General features: G+C 44.4%; 1 non-coding gene across 1 annotated transcript; it reads right to left on the bottom strand.

Moving 5' to 3' along the window:
* Positions 1 to 15440: 15440 nt before the first annotated feature.
* On the bottom strand, positions 15441 to 15547 carry LOC136396434 (U6 spliceosomal RNA). Its single transcript, XR_010749721.1, has one exon. It is a non-coding gene; the product is annotated as a U6 spliceosomal RNA (small nuclear RNA).
* Between the last annotated feature and the right edge of the window lie 6358 nt (positions 15548 to 21905).

Here is a 21905-nt window from a genome sequence, read left to right as displayed (position 1 = left end):
CTTGACCGGGCAAGCCCAAGGCTCCAAACCGGCAACCTCAGCGTTCCAGGTCGATGCTTTATCCACTGTGCCACCACAGGTCAGGCCCTCAAATTGTTTTCATTCATTACTCTGTATAGATGGTTTGACAAAATTTCAGAAGTTTCTCCCTCAATGGATTCTAAATTTAAATTTTTTACTTGAGCCTGACCAGGCGGTGGTGCAGTGGATAGAGCGTCAGACTGGGATATGAAGGACCCAGGTTCGAGACCCCGAGGTCATCAGCTTGAGCGCAGGCTCATCTGGCTTAAGCAAGGGGTTACTCGGTCTACTGTAGCCCCACGGTCGGGGCACATATGAGAAAGCAATCAATGAACAACTAAGGTGTCGCAACGAAAAAAACTGATGATTGATGCTTCTCATTTCCCTTCGTTCCTATCTGTCTGTCCCTATCTATCCCTCTCTCTGACTCTCTCTCTCTGTCTCTGTAAAAAAAAAAAAAATTTTTTTTTACTTGAATGCCCTTGGTAACATTAAAATATCTTACTATTATTGGATACAATTAATTTCATTATGATTTAATGCATCAGATAAAATCATTACAAATGCTGCAGTTTCCAAGTCCTCTGTAAGTATTTTGTCACAGTAATTTTTAAATACTGATTTCAAAATAGCCTCGCTTTTTGTCCTGGCACATGAAAATTTTGCATTATGAAACTTTTTCAATAATTTAGTTGTACAATCCATACTACGAAAACTTTGTGAATTACGGTATGAAATGCAAAAGTTCTCTCCATTGCAACCAACTATTTTTCATCTTCAGGATAATTTGAAGTTTTAAAAAAACTTGTTACTTTACAACTGGAAGCTAATGCATCTAATGATTGCTTATGTTTGTTGGTGGTCAAGTATTTCGTTATCGCTGCTCTGCCCCCAACTGCAATACAAAATTCTCCGCTGCAAATATTGCAGAAAACAATGCTATCTTTCTTTGATATGAGAAATGGAAATTCCTTTTTCAATTTATCGTTGAAATAGCATTTTCTCTTTTTTGATTCTTCCATCCCTTAAATGAACTTTAAAATTAAAAATAAAATATAGAGCTACAAAAACAATGCAAGCACATTAGGAACTGAAAACATTACGTCATGGTAGGTGAATTTTCCGAAGCAAAATTAACAAAACTAAATATCAAACAAAACCACTAATTTGGTGTGATATTCAGGTGTATTTACCATTTTCTAATTTAAAAACATCTGTTTTATGCAACTATTTAAAGATTTTATTTATTCAATTTTCAGAGAGGAGAGAGAGAGAGAGAGAAGGAGGAGGAACAGGAAGAATGAACTTCCCATATATGCCTTGACCAGGCAAGTCCAGGGTTTCGAACCGGCAACCTCAGTGTTCCAGATTGACACTTTATCCCACTGCGCCACCACAGGTCAGGCTTATGCAACTATTTAATCAAAATGCATTATTAATAGATATGATTTGAGGTTAGATTTCCACTTTAAAACTCGAATTTTGTGAAAATACCTGTAAAAATTATATATACATATTTGGACATTATTAAATAGATAATGAATTAATGTGAATTGAAAAAATGTGAATTGTGCTTACCTGTCTATGATTGAATATTCACTGAGAAAGAAATAATTGTGAGTCTACAATGTTGTATGTGCCATGTCATGTTTCAATAAGAAGTACACAAAGCCATTTGTGCGCTCGGCATATTGAGCGCTTTCTCAAGGTCACCCGTGTGGAGCGCATGTGTCTCATAATCACATCTGGCCACACTGTACTGATCCTTGACGAATAATCATGTCAAATACAAATACGTCACATCACACTCAATAGATCAACTCGGCATCAATTGAATATGAACATTTACAGAATAGTCTTCCAATATCAAAAAGGAGGACACATAGAGGACACCTTTTTTTTTTTTTTTTTTTACAGGGACAGAGAAAGAGTCAGAGAGAGGGATAGATAGGGACAGACAGGAACGGAGAGAGATGAGAAACATCAATCATCAATTTTTCCTTGCGACACCTTAGTTGTTCGTTGATTGTTTTCTCATATGTGCCTTGACTGAGGGCCTCCAGCAGACCGAGTGACCCCTTGCTGGAGCCAGTGACCTTGGGTCCAAGCTGGTGAGCTTTTTGCTCAAACCAGATGAGCCCGCGCTCAAGCTGGCGACCTCAGGGCCTCTAACCTGGGTCCTTCTGTATCCCAGTTTGGTGCTCTATCCACTGCGCCACCGCCTGGTCAGGCAAGAGGACACTTTTTAAAACTTTTTATTTATTTATTCATTTTAGAGGGGGGGGGAGAGAGAAAGAGAAAGAAAGGGGGGAGAAGCAAGAAGCATCAACTCCCATATATGCCTTGACCAGGCAAGCCCGGGGTTTTGAACCTGCGACCTCAGCGTTCCAGGTCCACACTCTATCCACTGCGCCACCACAGGTCAGGCAAGAGGACACTTTTTGAGGGAAGACAGAATTTACAAAAGAAGGACTGTCCTCCCTAAAGGAGGATGATTGGTCACCTTATTATTACAAATAATACTGCAGTGAACATATGGCTGCATATGTCTTTTCAATTTACAGTGTTTTGGGTTTCAGATAAATACCAGAAGTAGAGTTGCAAGGTCCTTTTTATGTCTCTTGATATAACCTTCAATTCTATTTTGTCTGGTATAAGTAGTACTACCCTAGCCTTTATTGTTGTTTCCATTTTCATAAAACAGCTTCCTCCTTCAGTTCGCTCCAGTCTGTGTGCATCTTTCCATCCGAAGTGAGTCTCTTGTAGACAGCATATGTAAGGGTTTTGTTTTGTTATCCATTCAGCCACTATATGTCCTTTGAATAAAGCATATAATCCATTTGCATTTAAAGTAATTGTTGATAGATATGTATTTATTACTGTTTTATTATATTTTTTTCTTCTTCTTCAAGAAGACCCTTTAATATTTCTTTTTTTATTATTTTTTTACAGGAATAGAGAGAGAGTCAGAGAGAGGGATAGATAGGGACAGACAGACAGGAACGGAGAGAGATGAGAAACATCAATCATCAGTTTTTCGTTGGGACACCGTAGTTGTTCATTGATTGCTTTCTCATATGTGCCATGACCACGGGCCTTCAGCAGACTGAGTAACTCCCCACTCGAGCCAGTGACCTTGGGTCCATGCTAGTGAGCTTTTTGCTCAAGCCAGATGAGCCCGCGCTCAAGCTGGAAACCCAGGGGTCTTGAACCTGGGTCCTTCCACATCCCAGTCCGACGCTCTATCCACTGTGCCACCGCCTGGTCAGGCTAAAATTTTTTTTTTTTTAACATTTCTTTTAATACCAGTTTGATGGTGATAAACTCTTAGCTTTTTCTTGTCTGAGAAGCCCTTTATCTGTCCTTTGATTCTGAATGATAGCTTTACAGAATAGAATGATTGCTTTTCATCACTATAAATATTTTGTGTCAATCTCTTCTGGCCTGCAAAGTTTCTGTTGAGAAAGCAGCTGACTGTTTTATGGGTTCTTCTTGTAGGTAACTAACTGGTTTTTTCACTCTGCTTGCCAGGTGACAGGTTTGATCAACAAGGGAACTTACATAAGAGGCTTGCCTTGGGCAACAGCAAAATGAGTAGATCTTCGCATCCACCAAATAGAATCTTTTCTTTTTTTGTTTTTTGTTCTTTTTTTATTTTTTATTCATTTTAGAAAGGAGAGAGAGAGGGAGAGAGAGAGAAGGGGGGAGGAGCAGGAAGCATCAACTCCCATATGTGCCTTGATCAGGCAAGCCCAGGGTTTCGAACCGGCAACCTCAGCATTTCCAGGTCGACGCTTTATCCACTGCGCCACCACAGGTCAGGCCTCTTTTTTTTTTTTTAATTAATTTATTTTTTACAGAGACAGAGAGTGAGTCAGAGAGAGGGTAGACAGGGACAGACAGACAGGAACGAAGAGAGATGAGAAGCATCAATCATTAGTTTTTCATTGAACGTTGCAACATCTTAGTTCAGGGGTCCCCAAACTACGGCCCACGGGCCACATGTGGCCCCCTGAGGCCATTTATCCGGCCCCTGCCGCACTTCCGGAAGGGGCACCTCTTTCATTGGTGGTCAGTGAGAGGAGCACATTGACCATCTCATTAGCCAAAAGCAGGCCCATAGTTCCCATTGAAGTACTGGTCAGTTTATTGACTTAAATTTACTTGTTCTTTATTTTAAATATTGTATTTGTTCCCGTTTTGTTTTTTTACTTTAAAATAAGATATGTGCAGTGTGCATAGGGATTTGTTCATAGTTTTTTTTTTTATAGTCCGGCCCTCCAACAGTCTGAGGGACAGTGAACTGGCCCCCTGTGTAAAAAGTTTGGGGACCCTTGCCTTAGTTGTTCATTGATTGCTTTCTCATATGTGCCTTGACCGTGGGCCTTCAGCAGACCGAGTAACTCCTTGCTGGAGCCAGTGACCTTGGGCTCAAGCTGGTGGGATTTTGCTCAAACCAGATGAGCCCACGCTCAAGCTGGCGACGTCAGGGTCTCGAACCTGGGTCCTCTGCATTCCAGTCTGACGCTCTATCCACTGCGCCACCGCCTGGTCAGGCACCCACCAAACAGAATCTTAAAGTTTGTATGAAGGTTTTAACTGAGGTCAGCAATGTATACTGTCCAGATGGTCTCAACAACACCTTCCTTTAATGCTGTGTCTTTGGAATGGCTACCAATTTGAGAATGGCAGGCTAGAAAATATATTCCAAGAACAGGACATGTGAGTGTAAGAATGAGACAGCATTCGAACACTAGATGTGCAAGCTTTATTAGAGGAGAAAGACCTGCTGGGGCGCTTCTCCGAAAGAAGGGCACCAGTACAAACTAGTGGAACTAATTTATAGGGTTAAAAGGAGGGTCTCGAGCAGGTGGGTGTTGAGTCAAAAGTCCTGGTATATCCGGAATGCTCCTCCTTGGGATGGTCTTACTAGCTTCTCGGAACTCCTTTATCTCAGGGATGATAGTTCAGCAAACAAGGGTGAGGTCTGGCAGATAAGCAGAACATCAAAAGGGTAGTTTGTAAATCACGTATCTATCAGCGAGGGGCCCAGGTTCAGCTTGAGATTCAACAAGCTATCCTCTGATTACCTCACTCCACACCTGGCTTGCCATAAACTCAAGGGAAAAGTTAGTGGTGTCATTTGCTTAAGAATAAGAATTAAACTATGGCCTGACTTGTGGTGGCACAGTGGATAGAGCGTTGACCTGGAACACTGAGGTCACCGGTTTGGAGCCCTGCACTTGTCCACTCAAAGCACATATGTATGAGAGTTGATGCTTCCTGCTCCTCTCCCCTTTCACTCTCTCTCTCTCTCTCTCTCTCTCTCTCTCTCTTTTTCTCTTTCTCTCTCCTCTCTAAAATGAATAAATTAAAAAAATTTTAGCCTGACCAGGTGGTAGCGCAGTGGATAGAGCTTCGGACTGGGATGCCGAAGACCCAGGTTCGAGACCCTGAGGTCGCCAGCTTGAGCGCGGGCTCATCTGGTTTGAGCAAAAGCTCACCAGCTTGAGCACAAGGTCGCTGGCTCGAGCAAGGGGTTACTTGGTCTGCTGAAGGCCCACGGTCAAGGCGCATATGAGAAAGCAATCAATGAACAACTAAGTTGTTGCAACGTGCAAAGAAAAACTAATGATTGATGCTTCTCATTGTTAATCCAAATTCGGAGGGACCCGAAATATAGAAGACAGGAGCAAGGTCCGTCGTTTACACATCAAAGCTTTATTGTCTAGCTTGGCCAAGCGGAGGGAACTCCGACAGAAATCTGACGGAGAGTGCGCCAGCCCTTTGTTCTACTTAGTTTTTATAGTTTTGTAAGGGGGAAGTACAGAAGCAAAAATTGCAATTAGGAGCCCCTTATCGCTATTGGTTATAGTCATATGTCCTTTAACATGATAGGACCACATTCAATTTGCAAACCATACATCATTTTGGAGAAAACAAAATTTACAAGCCAACACAATGGTAGAAAGATGTCTCTTTACATATTAAAGACATTCCTATATTATCTAGTGTTTATCTGCTATCTCTCTGTCCAGAGTCACACACACATTTACATAGGAGAGGTAGTTTCGGTGGGGACAAATACCCGCAAATGATTCATTGCTATAAGAAAAGGTTTATTTTGGCTTTTCTCTTCTTGCACCTGGCTAGCCATTCACCCCTTTCCCCACAGGTGTGGTGGAATGTCTGGGAATCCATGTTTTCCTCCCCTTGCATTTATAATACAATGCCAAGGGCCATCCTGGTTATGCCAATCACACAGTACAGAGACTATTCTCACAATTTCTCTGTACACCTTAATCCAAATTAATAAAATGTTCTCCAAGCCTCCTAAAATATTAATATTAATTCTGTAGCCTTTGGTACTTTACAACACCTGCGGGTGAAATGGCTCAGTGGCTCCTCATTCCCCCCTCTGAATGGGAAGAGAAGACGCGGTATCTACCAAGGGGAGAGGCTGGTAGGTAGGCTGAAACGTAGGTCGGCAGACCAGGAGGTTGATGGCCCCTAGCTGGCGTTTGACCAGGGTAGGATAAGCAATAATCAGGTATTGCTCTCTTTGTTAACTGGGCAGGTGAGATGGGTGGTTAGGCCCAGCACCTGTCCCCTGGATATAAAAAAAACCCTGCTTATATTTCGGTTTCCAAAAGATATTAAAATTTCAAATTTGTGTGTTGTGATTCTTACTCATTTGAATTCCCATGTTCGGATTTGAAGGCAGACTGGAAAAATACAGAACAAACACAATATTAGTATAGCCAATGCTAACAGATACCCAAAACAAGTATACTAATACATCACAGTGATTAAAGCCTTTAAGCAAACTCTTTAAGCTAATACAACAAGAATCTATAAAAGAGTAATGTCCTTAAAGTGTTCACCAAGTCCAAGTTGGCACCAACACCATTCCAAATCTCTGCAAATGCATCCCAACCCCAGTTCAGTCCATCAAATACTGTCCCAGGAGGAGTCCAGGAAGAGTCCACATTCAGGAAAAGTCCACATGGCACTGGAATTGCCGTCACACTTCTACACTCTGTAGTTAGCGTCAAAGTCCCAATGACTGCTGCTCCCAGCTGGCAATGACCCAGGTAGACTGGGAAAGGAAAAGCCACCTGCAGCACACATGAAAATGGAGCTTCCGTTTTCTTTAAACTGGAGAGGTGAACCCAGGGTGCCTTTCTCTGGAGCTCTGCAATTAAGGCATGGTGAAGAGAACCTGTGGATACACTATCCTGGATAGCAGAGGTAAGTTCGTCTAAATTAGGAGTAAGTCCCAGCCTAAAATAGGCATGGGGCATTGAAGCAAGAGGAATAAAGGAAACACTAAATATTAAACAAAGCAGCAGAAAATAAGACTATCAACACCCACAACAGAGATCTTCGAGGGATGAATAAAAAAACTGAATATTCAGGCAAGGCATAGTAGGTAGCCCTTGTGTCCATAAGAAAGGAGAGCAGTTTACCTGCTACTTGGAAGAAATACCCTAGGCTCGTCCACAGCGACGTGAGATGGGGCCGATGGCCCTGAGCACCTTTAGTCTTCAGTGGCAAGCCTCAGTAGGCTGGCAAGGTCAGGTCACAGGTAGCCGGAGCAGGGCTAGAAGAGACTGAACCCTCCCTTGGAGGAATGAGGGAGCAGCTTACCTTCCAGTGTCCCTTTTTCCCATAGTAAAGGCATGTCCCTGGTGGGGGTCGAGAAGCCTGGCAGGCTTTAGCTCAATAACCTTCCTTTCCACTCTTGAAGCAGGGCCCTGATGGGAGTCCTATGAAGTCTCTCGAGGGCGTTGGAGCCTTTATGGGTGTATGCCAAGAGCTGGTATTTTACCTGATCTCTTTTTGGCTCTGTCTGCCTTTTCTGTTCCTCTCTTAGTCATTATAGACCTTAAATGCCATGCTCAGAAGATCTCGTTGAGGGCTTTGAGGGTCCCCATCTGCCTATATAAACTTTTTCCATATACCTAGGGCTGATTGGAAAAAAGACAAAACAGCATTATCAGCTGGATTAAATAAAAGAAGGTAGAAGTTTGCAGGAAGAGAAAAGAAGTTTGGCATCTTTTGTAGGATTCCAGAGTCTCTCAGTTGCTGAATCAACCTGTACATTAGTATTTAAGAGAAAATTTTTAAAAGGTCCAAAACACAAAGTTTTATTGAAAACAATAAAATACAGCAGATTCTTACTTTAAAGTAAAACTGACTTTTCCCAGAACTTTCCTAGTACCACATTATTTTGATTACTATTAAAAACAAAACAAAGTCCCAATTTCAAAATAATTAGCAAACCTGTTGGTAAACATTCTTTTCATGGTTCTAGTTTTTTTTTTTTTTCCCTAAATTTTACATTTGCACCTTTTTAAGAATGAGAGTTTTTCTTTACACTAAAGGAAACAAACAGATTTATTGTAATAAACTTAAACATAAAAAAACCTGAATGTCAGAATTACATAGACCTTTCATTCAGAATAAATATTTAAAGAATAAGCTGTTCTGATGCATCTAAAACATTCATCCAACAAATTAAAACAAATTTTAGCACATACTTGCACAATGCACGCTTGCAGTGGTGAGATACTATCAGGAATACAAAAACAAATCTATTTAAGTAACCCATATAACAATAACAAAGTGCCTGGCCTGTGGTGGCGCAGTGGATAAACCTTCGGCCTGGAATGCCAAGGTTGCCGGTTCGAAACCCTGGGCTACCCCGGCCAAGGCACATACAACAAGCGAGCAATGAACAACTAACATGAAGCACCTATGAGTTGATACTTCCCAATCCATGCTCCCCTTTCTCTCCTGTCTCTGTAAAATCAATAAATAAAGTATTTTAAAAAAAACAATAACAAAGTATTCAATGTATTAATACTATTAGAGAGGTATTATAAATTGGTACAGTAGCTTAGTGCCATGAAAGATTAATTTCGACTGGTCTTTAAAGAGAAAGAGGTAGTATGTAGTCATGTCAGACAGCTTAACTCCTGAAGCAAGTTTAGATTTTAACAGAATCTTAACTCTCTCCTGTATTTACCAATGGAATTAGAGCCTTGCTTAGGGTGGCTCTTCTTTCTTCCTTGTCACCACACAGATTTTTAAGCATTTGTTGAGTATACTTTATAATATCTTTACTTCAAAATTGTAAGAAATACTTGTCTTTATGTTAACTTAACAAAACATAGTAAATGCATTTTCAAGTAACATTTCCAAACTTATTAAAACAGTTCTATTAATTAACAGGCAAATTAAAGTGCACAATAAGGCTGGAAAATTCCAGTACATTATTTCCAGTGGCCATTATTTTTCTATATTATTAATGAAAATCTACACCTTTGCTAGGTAAATTCACCCTGTTTTAAGTGTTGCAGCCTGAAGTTTGAAGCAGTTTAACCAAAATTAGCAAGTTTTAGGATTCACATTTTATTCAATTTAAATTTAAATGAGCGTGTTATATTTACTCCAATTAAAATTAGAAATTTGTAGGGATGATATCATCTTTAATCCTAGCTTGAGCACAGTGGGCAAGCAAAAACGCACACACCAGGCTTCAAAACCCACTCACATTCAGTACTCACACAACTTCCTCTTCCCCACGCGCCGAAAGGTGTTTCTCTCACGATGACCCAGGCCTGGGGAGCACCCCACACAACCAGCCCTGGGACGCCAGAGGCGGCCGCCCAACCACGGGGTGAGAGAGCAGGTGCCCTCGGGGCTAGCCGGGCACCCGTGGCAGGGAGGGGCCCATAACAAGCGCACACAGAGGAAACCAAGCCAGTGTGGGAAGCCCCTCGGGCAACAGGGGGGGTCCACCGGGAAAACACACGGGAATTCCCAAAACTGCCACCCCCGGGCAGCCCCTGACACCCAGGACGCCTGGCGGCCCCCTTTCCCCACACTCTAAAAACTTTGACGAACGCAGTGACAAAAACAGATAGATAAACAGCAAAAACAGATTAACAAATAGGCGCCATCACCTGCTCTCGAGCTCGGAATATCTAAACTCAAACGGGGTTCCCTAAATGTGGGGTGCCCCCACCAAAGTTTCCCAGCCTCGCGTCCAAGGGGAAACCGGCCACCGGCTCCTTCCCGGCCCGTCAGCCAGAGCACACGTGGCAACCAAAACGGTCACGACCTTGTTTCTACTTACCCGGGGTTGGACAATAAAGCTCCGATGTGCAGAACGACGGCATTCCCGGCCAACGCACCAAATGTTAATCCAAATTTGGAGGGACCTGAAATATGGAAGACAGGAGCAAGGTCCGTCGTTTACACATCAAAGCTTTATTGTCTAGCTTGGCCAAGCGGAGGGAACTCCGACAGAAATCTGATGGAGAGCGCGCCAGCCCTTTGTTCTACTTAGTTTTTATAGTTTTGTAAATGGGAAGTACAGAAGCAAAAATTGCAATTAGGAGCCCCTTACCGCTATTGGTTATAGTCATATGTCCTTTAACATGATAGGACCACGTTCAATTTGCAAACCATACATCATTTTGGAGAAAACAAAATTTACAAGCCAACACAATGGTAGAAAGATGTCTCTTTACATATTAAAGGCATTCCTATATTATCTAGTGTTTATCTGCTATCTCTCTGTCCAGAGTCACACACACATTTACATAGGAGAGGTAGTTTCGGTGGGGACAAATACCCGCAAATGACTCATTGCTATAAGAATAGGTTTATTTTGGCTTTTCTCTTCTTGCACCTGGCTAGCCATTCACCCCTTTCCCCACAGGTGTGGTGGAATGTCTGGGAATCCATGTTTTCCTCCCCTTGCATTTATAATACAATGCCAAGGGCCATCCTGGTTATGCCAATCACACAGTACAGAGACTATTCTCACAATTTCTCTGCACACCTTAATCCAAATGAATAAAATGTTCTCCAAGTCTCCTAAAATATTAATATTAATTCTGTAGCCTTTGGTACTTTACAACACCTGCGGGTGAAATGGTTCAGTGGCTCCTCACTCATCTCTCCATTCCTGTCTGTCTGTCTGTCCCTGTCTATCCCTCTCTCTGACTGTCTCTGTAAAAAAATTTTTAAAAAATTAGCCCTGGCTGGTTAGCTCAGCGGTAGAGCGTCGGCCTGGCGTGCGGGGGACCCGGGTTCCAGGCCGACGCTCTACCGCTGAGCGTAGAGGGCACATAGGAGAAGCGCCCATTTGCTTCTCCATCCCCCCCCCCCCTCCTCTCTGTCTCTCTCTTCCCCTCCCACAGCCAAGGCTCCATTGGAGCAAAGATGGCCCGGGCGCTGGGGATGGCTCCTTGGCCTCTGCCCCAGGCACTAGAGTGGCTCTGGTCGTGGCAGAGCGATGCCCCAGAGGGGCAGAGCATTGCCCCCTGGTGGGCAGAGCGTAGCCCCTGGTGGGCGTGCCGGGTGGATCCCGGTTGGGCGCATGCGGGAGTCTGTCTGAGTGTCTCTCCCTGTTTCCAGCTTCAGAAAAATACAAAAATAATAATAATAATAATAATTAAAAAAATAATTAAACTATGGCTGTGCTGGGATGGGCTTTCAAGGAAGGAAGGTCTTAAGCAGATTATGTTAGGATCTCAAAGAGCCATGAAGATTGTTCAAGTTCTTACATGTTATATCCTCTTCAAGAAAGACTCTTCCACACCTCTATGTTGTTTTTGTGTGGCTATTTTTTTTTTTTTTTGAGAGAAAGCAAGGCAGGAATACATGTTTAGTGTTTCAGAGAGACAGAGTGGGGAGAGGAAAAGAGAAGCATTCACTTGTTTCACTCAGTTGTGAATCTGGGTGTGTCCTGACCGCAGATTGAACCCACAAACACAACCTTGTCATTTTGGGAGGACGCTCTTAACTGACTGAACTAACTGGCTAGGGCCACTTTTGTGTGACTTTTACTTCTCTGGTTAAATGTCACTTCCTCAAAGTGGCCTCTTTTAAATCAGGTCAGATTCCTTTTTTCTGTTGTCCCAGCACTTTCTGGATATGGTCCTGGTCAGAGTTTATAATTGTATATTAATGTGTGCATATGTTTGTTTACTTCTTGTTTTCCACATTCCCTGGAAAGCGATACCTCTTCTGTTTTACTCTCCACCATATCCCTAGCATAAGGTCTGGCTCATAGTTGATATTCAAAAACTATTTGCTAGAGAAAGAAAGAATGAATTTTATTATACTATTTGATGCTGAAGGAGGAGAAACTGTGGTAAGGTACCAAAGAATTGCAAAAATTAATATTAGTATTTTAGGAGGAAAAGTCAGGCTTCTTGCCCCGTCCTTTCTTTCTTTCTTTCTTCTTATTATTATTATTATTATTATTTGTATTTTTCTGAAGCTGGAAACGGGGAGAGACAGTCAGACAGACTCCCGCATGCGCCCGACCGGGATCCACCCGGCACGCCCACCAGGGGCTACGCTCTGCCCACCAGGGGGCAATGCTCTGCCCCTCCGGGGCGTCGCTCTGCAGAGACCAGAGCCACTCTAGCGCCTGGGGCAGAGGCCAAGGAACCATCCCCAGCGCCCGGGCCATCTTTGCTCCAATGGAGCCTTGGCTGCGGGAGAGGAAGAGAGAGACAGAGAGGAAGGAAGGGGGGGTGGAGAAGCAAATGGGAGCTTCTCCTATGTGCCCTGGCCAGGAATCGAACCCGGGTCCCCCGCACACCAGGCCGACGCTCTACCGCTGAGCCAACCGGACAGGGCATCTTTAGAGAACGAAGGGAGAAAGATATGGGAGTTTCCTGACTTATAAGGATGACTTGGTTTAACTATAGTTCTCTGAAAGGATAAAGGTTATCTGAAGAATTTCCTTTCCCTTTCAATAAGAGACAAAATTTCCATACCCTACACTGATTTTAACTCTTCCTCCCTTCCTGGAATCCTGAGAGTAACATATACCTCTAAGCAAAGGAGGGGAGATAGACACTAAAAGATTTGTGAAAGTCTTTGATATGTAAAATGACATCACTATTGTGTTACCTTGAAAGTTTTAATGTCTTTTATAGATCCTCTAGACCAGTGGTAGTCAACCTGGTCCCTACGCCCAGTAGTGGGCGTTCTAGCTTTCATGGAGGTGGTAGCGGAGCAACCAAAGTATAAATAAAAAGATAGATTTAACTACAGTAAGTTGTTTAATAAAGATTTATTCTGCAAACTTAGCGAAAATTTAACATAAAGCACTTGGTAAGTAATAATTATTATATGCTTTAACTTGCTGTACCTCTGCTTTATAAATTTTATAAAGTAAAGTTACTTCCCTACTTTATAAATCACCATGACTGTGGAACCAATGGGCGGTTAGAAAATTTTACTACTAACAGAGATACAAAAGTGGGCGGTAGGTATAAAAAGGTTGACTACCCCTGCTCTAGACAAATGTTATAAGCTTGTTAATGATTTTGTCATGCTCCCCCAACCTGTATGTGGTCAAGGGTATATAACCAGCCTCGGAGTTATATTCCACACTGCACGATTTGGGTCAGCTACACCCCGTGTATGTCATATGCAGCTGACATATGTTTTGGTTGCTTCTGTTGGGGACATGCTGCTCCACCTGCTGAATAAATCCTATTTCCTTCATCAAGTTGTCTGGGCGTTTTTGTCCTCCTTTGATTCCTGCAATAATGCTCAGAACAATCTTGAGCCTTCAGTCTTGCACTCGTCTCATTTCCACTGAAGGAAAGTGAAACCCAAGATACCTGTGAGAGGACACAGAGGGATTGGCGCCAGGTCTGTTGGATCTAAAGCCTCACACCTGCTCTGTATCAGGCAGTATAGTATAGTGTGCTGTAAAGCCAGTGGCCAAAGCTGCATTCACAGCAGCCTGGCTGTAAAGCCAGTAGTCAGGGCCAGGGCCACCATCATGGCAGCCGCCTGGCTCATGCAGGTTCGCATTGGATTCGGACAGTTGGTAAAGAAACAACGGAGCCACAAACTGGTGGTCCATAGTCTTTAATCCTAGCTTGCACCCGGCGGGCAAGTAAAAACACACACTGGGCTCCAAAACCCAGTCACATTCAGTGCTCACAAAGCCACTGACTTATCCGAGTTTCCTAGAATCAAAGGTTTCTAGCTCACCAGCCTTATTCTCCTCAGTTCCCCATCTCCTTCCTTATCCCAGATACAAACTCTGTACAAACTGGCATCTCACTCAGCACTCTGCCATCTTGGCTGCTTTTCCTGGCCTCCTCCACGTGGCCTCCTTCTGCTGCTGGCTCTACTCTCTCTGCTCTCTCATGCTAATCCCAGGAACCAAGCGAGCAAGTTCCCGTTCTACCCCTATTTTATAGTGTAGCTTCACAACCTCTAATCCAATATACAAAATAGGGAAGTCTCTAATACTAAGTCACTTCTCTGAGGCATGATTGGATTGTACCACCCCACATCAAAAAGGGTGGGAAAGGCTTAATCCCAAAACCAAGCCCCAGGCTACAATGATCCTGCCTGCCCCAACACACATTAATATCACCTGGGTGACGGCATCTTTAACAAAGTGAGCATAATACATTTTATCCGCCCAACACTGGCCCATGCAGGTTCGCATTGGATTCGGACAGTCGGTAAAGAAACAACGGAGCCAAAAACTGATGGGCTGTCGTCTTTAATCCTAGCTTTCACCTGGCAGGCAAGTAAAAACACACACTGGGCTCCAAAACCCACTCACATTCAGTGCTCACAAAGCTACTGACTTATCCGAGTTTCCTAGAATCAAAGGTTTCTAGCTCACCAGACTTATTCACCTCTGTTCCCCATCTCTTTCCTTCTCCCTGCACAAACTCTGCACAAACTGGCTTCTCACTCAACACTCTGCCATCTTGACTGTTTCTCCTGGCCACATGGCCTCTTTATGCTCTCCTCTCTGCTCTCTCCTCTAATGATAATCTCAGGAACCAAGAGAGCAAGCTCCTGTTCTGCCCCTATTTTATAGTGTAGAAATCCAAACCTTTAATCCAATATACAAAATAGGGAAGTCTCTAATACAAAGTCACTTATATGAGGCATAATGGAATTGTACCACCTCACATCAAAAAGGGTGGGAAAGGCTTAATCCTAAAACCAAGCCCCAGGCTACAAGGATTCTGCCTGCCCACAGCCTGCCCCCAACACACATTAATATCACCTGGGTAACAGCCTCCACGTGGGCAGCGTCATCTTTAACAAAGTGAGCATAATACATTTTATCTGCCCAACATATGCTGCCTGCGTGTAGTGACCATCCTGGTTAGTGAGTGTGTTGGGCAGATAAAATATATTATGCTCACTTTGTTAAAGATGGCACTGCCCATGTGGAAGCCTGTTGCCCAGGTGATGGTATTGGTTGCCCTTCTTGCTTGGGATGGGTGTGATTATATTAATGTGTGTTGGGGGTGGGCTGTGGGCAGGCAGAATCCTTGTAGCCTGCAGCTTGGTTTTGGGACTAAGTCTTTCCCATTCTTTTTTTTTTTTTTTTTTTTTTTTTTAATATGGAACGCTTCACGAATTTGCATGTCATCCTTGCGCAGGGGCCATGCTAATCTTCTCTGTATCGTTCCAATTTTAGTATATGTGCTGCTGAAGTGAGCACTCCCATCCTTTTTGATGTAGGGTGGTGCACTCTCATGAGGAATCCCATTATGCCTCAGATAAGTGACTTTGTATCAGAGACTTTCTTGTTTGTATATTGGATTAAAGTTTTTGGTTTCTACACTATAAAGTGGGGAAGACCAGGAGCTTGCTCTCTCTCGGTTCCTGAGATTAGCATTAGAGGAGAGAGCAGAGAAAGGAGAGCAGAGAAAGTCCACATGGAAGGAATGAGAAGCAGCCAAGATGGAGGAGTGCTGAAGGAGAAGCCAGTTTGTGCAGAGTTTGTGCAGGGAGAAGGAGATGGGGAACAGAGGTGAATAAGGCTAGTGAGCTAGAAAACTTTGATTCTAAGAAACTCAGATAAGTCAGTAGCTTTGTGAGCACTGAATGAGTGGGTTTTGGAGCCCAGTGTGTGTTTTTACTTGCCCGCTCAGTGCAAGCTAGGATAAAGATGATGGCCCACCAGTTCTTGGCTCTGTTGTTTCATTACCATCTGTCCAAATCTAATGTGAACCTGCATGGGCCAGGCAGCTGTGATGGTGGCCATGGCTACTGCCTTTACAGAGTGTAAAGCCAGCGGGCAAGAAATACACACAGTGGGAAAACACTTCCCTTTCCATTCAGGGCTCCCAAAGCCACTGACTTATCCGAGTTTCCTAGAATCAAAGTTTTCTACCTCACCAGCCTTATTCACCTCTGTTCCCCATTTCTTTCTCTCTGCACAACTGGCTTCTCCTTCAGCATGCCACCATCTTGGCTGATTCTCCTCTCCTCCACGTAGCCTTTCTCTGCTCTCCTTTCTCTACTCTCCCTCTAATGCTAATCTCAGGAACCAAGAGTCAGCAAGCTCCAGGTCTGCCCCATTTTATAGTGTAGAAACCAAAACCTTTAATCCAATATACAGACAGGAAAGTCTCTGACACAAAGTCACTTATCAGAGGCATAATGGGATTCCTCATGAGAGTGCACCACCCCACATCATGCAATCAGTCAAGGGTGTGGGGAAAAGCTTAGTCTTCAAACTAAGCCTTAGGCTATACTCACTCTGCCTGCTTACGGCCTGTCCCCCACACCCAAACTATAAGCGAGCAAACATATATCATATTTAAAAACTTATTTGACCAACAGTGAGTATGAAAGAGACGCAGAAGAGACAGAAAATCAGGAAGAACGAGGGTCAAGTCTGGAACAATGAAGGACAGAAGTCGAAGGTGTTACCCAGGGTGTGCACCCTGGCAGTCAAGAAGTGCGTCATTGCTATAGACCAAGGCAAAAGGAGCACAGACTTTGAGAGGTCACAAATTTCTTCTCAATTGTCTTCTGAATTGTCTGGATGCCTTCAAGAAGCAGTATAGTATACTTGTTAAAAGATGAACTCCAGGCCCTGGCCGGTTGGCTCAGTAGTAGAGCGTCGGCCTGGAGTGCGGAAGTCCCGGGTTCGATTCCCGGCCAGGGCACACAGGGGAAGTGCTCATCTGCTTCTCCACCCCTCCCCCTCTCCTTCCTCTCTGTCTCTCTCTTCCCCTCCTGCAGCCGAGGCTCCATTGGAGCAAAAGATGGCCCGGGCGCTGGGGATGGCTCCATGGCCTCTGCCCCAGGCGCTAGAGTGGCTCTGGTCCCAACAGAGCAATGCCCCAGATGGGCAGAGCATCGCCCCCTGGTGGGCGTGCCGGGTGGATCCCGGTTGGGCGCATGAAGGAGTCTGTCTAACTGCCTCCCCGTTTCCAGCTTCGGAAAAAATGCAAAAAAAAAAAAGATGAACTCCACCCCTGGCTGGTAGTACAGTGGATAAAGGGTTGTCCTAACCTAGAGCATTGAGATTGCTTAATCGATCCTATGGTTGCTGGCTTAATCCCGAGGGCACTGCTTGATCTTGAGGGTGCCAGCTAGAACCTCAAGGTTGCTGATTTGAGCCTGGGTCAAGGCATATATGAGAAGCAATCAATGGGTGCACAACTAGGTGGAACAATGAATTGATACTTCTCTCTCTCCCTTCCTCTCTCTCCTTTCCTCTCTCTCCACGGGGTGGGGTGGGGTGGGTAGGAGGAAATGAACTCCAGAGCCCGACTTTGCTTCTGCCCCCTACCTGTTGTGTTGACCATGGATAAGTTATTTAATGTCTCTGTGCTTCAGAATATTCAGTTGTGAAAATGCAGATAATAATAGCACCTATCTCATGAGGTTGTTTTCAGAATTAAGAAAATTGTACTTGACCAGTGGTGACACAATGGATAGAGCATCCACCTGGGATGCTGAGGTCCCAGGTTGGAAATCCCCAAGGTCCCTGGCTTGAGCATGGGACCATCAACATGATCCCATGGTCTCTGGCTTGGAGTTCAAGATCACTGGCTTGAGCCCCCCAGTCAAGGCACATATGAGAAGCAATCAATGAACAACTAAAGAGATGCAATTACAAGTTGATGCTTCTCATTCCTTTTCCTTCCTGTCTCTCTTCTTCTCCCTTTCTCGCCACACCCCTTGCAAGCACACAAAAAAACAAACAAAACAAACAAAAAAAAAACATAAGCAAGTTTTCTGACCTGTGGTGGTGCAGTGGATTGAACATTGTTCGGGGATGCTGAGTGCCCCAGTTCTCAACCCAGAGGTTACCAGCTTGAGTGCAAGCTCATCTGGCTTGAGCACAGGATTATCGACATTACCTCAAGGTCACTGGCTTGAAGCCCAAGGTCTCTGGCTTGAGCCCAACGTTGCTGTCTTGAGCAAAAGGTCACTGACTTGGTTTGAACCCCCAATCAAGGCACATATGATAAGCAATCAATGAACAACTAAAGTGAAGCAACTATGAGTTGGTTTTTTTCTTTTTTTTTTTTTTTTTTTTTTTTTTCCTGAAGCTGGAAACGGGGAGAGACAGTCAGACAGACTCCCGCATGTGCCTGACCAGGATCCACCCGGCACGCCCACCAGGGGCGACGCTCTGCCCACCAGGGGGCGATGCTCTGCCCCTCTGGGGCGTCGCTCTGCTGCGACCAGAGCCACTCTAGCGCCTGGGGCAGAGGCCAAGGAGCCATCCCCAGCGCCCGGGCCATCCTTGCTCCAATGGAGCCCTGGCTGTGGGAGGGGAAGAGAGAGACAGAGAGGAAGGAGGGGGTGGGGGTGGAGAAGCAAATGGGAGCTTCTCCTATGTGCCCTGGCCGGGAATCGAACCCGGGTCCCCCGCACGCCAGGCCGACGCTCTACCGCTGAGCCAACCGGCCAGGGCCGAGTTGGTGTTTTTCATCTCTCTCTTCCTATCTCTCTCTCTAAAAAAGAAAAAGAAGAAGAATTAAGTGAGTTAATACATATAAACTGCACTCAAATCCTTCAAACGCAAAGTATTATTAGGAAATAATATTTCTATAATAAATGTTAACAATTATTATTTGAAGGGTAGCTCTTGTGCATTGAAAAGTCTACTTGTGATAACTAGGGTTTAAGTTAATATTAAATTTAGTGAGTCACAGCCTGATCTTCAGTAGTGCAGTGGATAGAGCATTGACCTGGAGTGCTGAGGTTGCCGGTTTGAAACCCTGGGCTTGCCTGGTCAAGGCACGTATGAGAAGCAACTACTATGAGTTGGTGCTTCCTGTCCCTCTTCCTCTTTCTCTCTCTCTCTCCTCTCTCTAAAATCAATAAGTAAAATACAGTGTGTCCGTAAAGTCATGGTGCACTTTTGACCAGTCACAGGAAAGCAACAAAAGACGATAGAAATGTGAAATCTGCACCAAATAAAAGGAAAACTCTCCTAGTTTCATACCTATTCAGTGCAGTTCAATGTGGGCTCACGCACAGATTTTTTAGGGCTCCTTAGGTAGCTATCCCGTATAGCCTCTACAGACTCGTCACTGACTGATGGCCTACCAGAACAGGGTTTCTCCACCAAACTGCCGGTTTCCTTCAACTGCTTATCCCACCGAGTAATGTTATTCCTATGTGGTGGCACTTCATTATAAATGTGCCAATATTCACGTTGCACTTTGGTCACGGATTCGAATTTAGCGAGCCACAGAACACACTGAACTTTCCTCTGTACCGTCCACATCTTGACTGGCATGGCCGTGGGCTGCTCTGCTGTATACATGGTGTTACATCATCATCTGCATATGCGCACATGCTGCCACATCATCCTACAGAAACTGGGAGGGTTTTCCTTTTATTTGGTGCAGGTTTCGCATTTCTGTCGTCTTTTGTTGCTTTCCTGTGACCAGTCAAAAGTGCACCATGACTTTATGGACACACTTTATTTTTAAAAAATTTAGTGAATCACAAACATAAGCTCTATATTCAATGAGCAGATCTCATTATTTGTGATAGAATGAATTATTATTTCCAATACTTTACTCCCTTGTAATAGAGCTATATTTATCACACCCTTGTCATGACTTCAGGCTGGGCCATGCCCTACAACCTTGGGTTTAGCCATATGTAAGGCCAGGAGCCACAGCCACCATCACAGCCTTCTGGCCCATGCAGGTTCACATCTGATTCTGACAGACTGTAATGAAACAACAGAGCCACGAACTGGTGGGCCATTATCTTTAATCCTAGCTTGCACCCGGCGGGCAAGTAAAAACACACACTGGGCTCCAAAACCCACTCATTCAGTGCTCACAAAGCTACTGACTTATCCAAGTTTTCTAGAATCAAAGGTGTCTACCTCACCAGCCTTATTCGCCTCTGTTCCCCATCTCCTTCTCTCTGCACAAACTCTGTACAAACTGGCTTCTTATTCAGCACTCCACCATCTTGGCTGCTTCTCCTGGCCTCCACCATGTGGCCTCTCTCTGCTCTCCTCTCTGTTCTCTCCTCTAATGTTAATCTCAGAAGCTGAGAGAGCAAGCTCCCAGTCTGCCCCACTTTATAGTGTAGAAACCAAAACCTTTTATCCAATATACAAACAAGGAAGTCTCTGATACAAAGTCACTTATCTAAGGCATAATGGGATTCCTCATGAAAGTGCACCACTCACATCATGCAATCAGTCAAAGGTGTGGGGAAAAGCTTAGTCTTAAAACTAAGCCTTAGACTCTAATGACCCGGCCTGCTTACAGCCTGTCCCCCACACCCAATACAAACTATAAGTGAGCAAACATATATATCATATTTAAAAACTTATTTGACCAACATCATAACATTTGCTTTAGTCAAAGGGATGTTAGCAAGATTGAAATATGTTTATGTGAATCAACTTTATTTTCCTGAGTTCCAATGACCTGCCATTAAAAGAAAATGCCCCAGGTAGCTGTTGTCGTCTTGGCTCTAAAAAAACCCATGTAGCCTCAGGTAGAGGAACCCATGGCCTGGAGCAGGGGTCTCAAACTCGTGGCCCGCCAAACAATTTTGTGCAGCCCACAGACTAATCCACGAGACCCCTGGCCCTGGAGTCAAGTCTAGGTGACCAGCAATCTATAGCAGAGTCACCCAGCTAAGCCCAGCCTAGACCTGCTAAACCATAGTTGATCTTTGGACCCAAGAACTGGAGAAAAGGCCCTGGCTGGTTGGCTCAGTGGTAGAGCGTCGGCCTGGCGTGCAGAAGTCCCGGGTTCGATTCCCAGCCAGGGCACACAGGAGAGGCGCCCACCTGCTTCTCCACCCCTCCCCCTCTCCTTCCTCTCTGTCTCTCTCTTCCCCTCCCACAGCGAGGCTCCATTGGAGCAAAGATGGCCCGGGCGCTGGGGATGGTTCCTTGGCCTCTGCCCCAGGCACTGGAGTGGCTCTGGTTGCAACAGAAGCGACACCCCGGAGGGGCAGAGCATCGCCCCCTGGTGGGCGTGCCGGGTGGATCCCGGTCGGGCGCATGCGGGAGTCTGTCTGACTGTCTCTCCCCATTTCCAGTTTCAGAAAAATACCAAAAAAAATAATAATAATAATAAAAAAATAAGAACTGGAGAATATATGTTTCTTGTAAGCATTGTTGGGGTGCTTTCTTATATAGCACAACTGTGGCAAAAGTCAAATACGACTTTTATTTCTACTAACTATAAAGGCTACTATTTTTATTAATAATAAAACGAGTAAATTTTAATCTTAAATTCCAACAGAAACTTTTATTAATATTTTTTTTTTTTTTTTACAGAGACAATGAGTCAGAGAGAGGGATAGACAGGGACAGACAGACAGGAATGGAGAGAGATGAGAAGCATCAATCATTAGTTTTTCATTGCGCGTTGCAACACCTTAGTTGTTCATTGATCACTTTCTCATATGTGCCTTGACCGCGGGCCTTCAGCAGACGGAGCAACCCCTTGCTGGAGCCAGTAATCTTGGGTTCAAGCTGGTGGGCTTTTTGCTCAAACCAGATGAGCTGTGCTCAAGCTGGAGACCTCGGGGTCTCGAACCTGGGTCCTCCGCATCCCAGTCCG

This window comes from Saccopteryx leptura, chromosome 2 (genome assembly GCF_036850995.1).
Source record: "Saccopteryx leptura isolate mSacLep1 chromosome 2, mSacLep1_pri_phased_curated, whole genome shotgun sequence".
Lineage (NCBI taxonomy): Eukaryota > Metazoa > Chordata > Mammalia > Chiroptera > Emballonuridae > Saccopteryx > Saccopteryx leptura.
This window is presented reverse-complemented; position numbering and strand designations above follow the sequence as displayed.